Source organism: Pseudophryne corroboree, chromosome 6 (assembly GCF_028390025.1).
Source record: "Pseudophryne corroboree isolate aPseCor3 chromosome 6, aPseCor3.hap2, whole genome shotgun sequence".
NCBI lineage: Eukaryota > Metazoa > Chordata > Amphibia > Anura > Myobatrachidae > Pseudophryne > Pseudophryne corroboree.
The window spans coordinates 47,323,422-47,325,685 of NC_086449.1; positions in this window are offsets into that span (position 1 = coordinate 47,323,422).

Here is a 2,264-nt window from a genome sequence, read left to right on the forward strand (position 1 = left end):
GAAAAACTACAGGTAGTTTTTTCACCCCCCACATAATACCCCTTTTTGTGGTACTTGTAGTATCAGAGATATGCAAAGCCTCCTTCATTGCCGTGATCATATAACGTGTGGCCCTACTGGAAAATACGTTTGTTTCTTCACCGTCGACACTAGATTCAGTGTCCGTGTCTGGGTCGACCGACTGAGGTAAAGGGCGTTTTACAGCCCCTGACGGTGTCTGAGACGCCTGGGCAGGTACTAACTGGTTTTCCGGCCGTCTCATGTCGTCAACTGATTTTTGTAATGTGCTGACATTATCACGTAATTCCATAAACAAAGCCATCCATTCCGGTGTCGACTCCCTGGGGGGTGACATCACCATTACCGGCAATTGCTCTGCCTCCACACCAACATCGTCCTCATACATGTCGACACACACGTACCGACACACAGCAGACACACAGGGAATGCTCTATTGAAGACAGGACCCCACTAGCCCTTTGGGGAGACAGAGGGAGAGTTTGCCAGCACACACCCAAGCGCTATAATATATATGGGAACAACCTTATATAAGTGTTGTTCTTTATAGCAGCTTAAATATATCAAAATATCGCCAAAAAAAGTGCCCCCCCTCTCTGTTTTACCCTGTTTCTGTAGTGCAGTGCAGGGGAGAGTCCTGGGAGCCTTCCTCACAGCGGAGCTGAGCAGGAAAATGGCGCTGTGTGCTGAGGAGAATAAGCCCCGCCCCCTATTTCGGCGGGCTCTTCTCCGGAGTTTGTGAGATCTGGCAGGGGTTAAATACATCCATATAGCCTCAAGGGCTATATGTGATGTATTTTTTAGCCATAAAAATAAGAATTTACTTACCGATAATTCTATTTCTCGGAGTCCGTAGTGGATGCTGGGGTTCCTGAAAGGACCATGGGGAATAGCGGCTCCGCAGGAGACAGGGCACAAAAGTAAAGCTTTTACAGGTCAGGTGGTGTGTACTGGCTCCTCCCCCTATGACCCTCCTCCAGACTCCAGTTAGGTACTGTGCCCGGACGAGCGTACACAATAAGGGAGGATTTTGAATCCCGGGTAAGACTCATACCAGCCACACCAATCACACCGTACAACTTGTGATCTAAACCCAGTTAACAGTATGATAACAGAGGAGCCTCTGAAAGATGGCTTCCTAAACAATAACCCGAATTAGTTAACAATAACTATGTACAAGTATTGCAGATAATCCGCACTTGGGATGGGCGCCCAGCATCCACTACGGACTCCGAGAAATAGAATTATCGGTAAGTAAATTCTTATTTTCTCTATCGTCCTAAGTGGATGCTGGGGTTCCTGAAAGGACCATGGGGATTATACCAAAGCTCCCAAACGGGCGGGAGAGTGCGGATGACTCTGCAGCACCGAATGAGAGAACTCCAGGGCACCGAATGAGAGAACTCCAGGTCCTCCTTTGCCAGGGTATCAAATTTGTAAAAATTTACAAACGTGTTCTCCCCTGACCACGTAGCTGCTCGGCAGAGTTGTAATGCCGAGACCCCTCGGGCAGCCGCCCAAGATGAGCCCACCTTCCTTGCGGAATGGGCCTTAACAGATTTAGGCTGTGGCAGGCCTGCCACAGAATGTACAAGTTGAATTTTGTTACAAATCCAACGAGCAATCGACTGCTTAGAAGCAGGTGCACCCAACTTGTTGGGTGCATACAGTATAAACAGCGAGTCAGATTTTCTGACTCCAGCCGTCCTTTAAATGTATATTTTTAAGGCTCTGACAACGTCCAACAACTTGGAGTCCTTCAAGTCGTCTGTAGCCGCAGGCACTACAAGAGGCTGGTTCAGGTGAAACGCTGATACCACCTTAGGGAGAAAATGCGGACGCGTCCGCAGCTCTGCCCTATGTCGAATGGAAAATTAAATAAGGGCTTTTATAAGACAAAGCCGCCAGTTCAGATACTCTCCCGGCCGAAGCCAGGGCCAGTAACATAGTCACTTTCCATGTGAGATATTTCAAATCCACATTCTTTAGTGGTTCAAACCAATTGGATTTGAGGAAATCTAAAACTACATTTAGATCCCACGGTGCCACCTTAGGCACCACAGGAGGCTGTATATGCAGTACTCCTTTGATAAAAATCTGGACCTCAGGGACTGAGGCCAATTCTTTTTGGAAGAATATTGATAGGGCCGAAATTTGAACCTTAATAGATCCCAATTTGAGACCCATAGACAATCCTGATTGCAGGAAATGTAGGAAAACGACCCAGTTGAAATTCCTCCATCGGA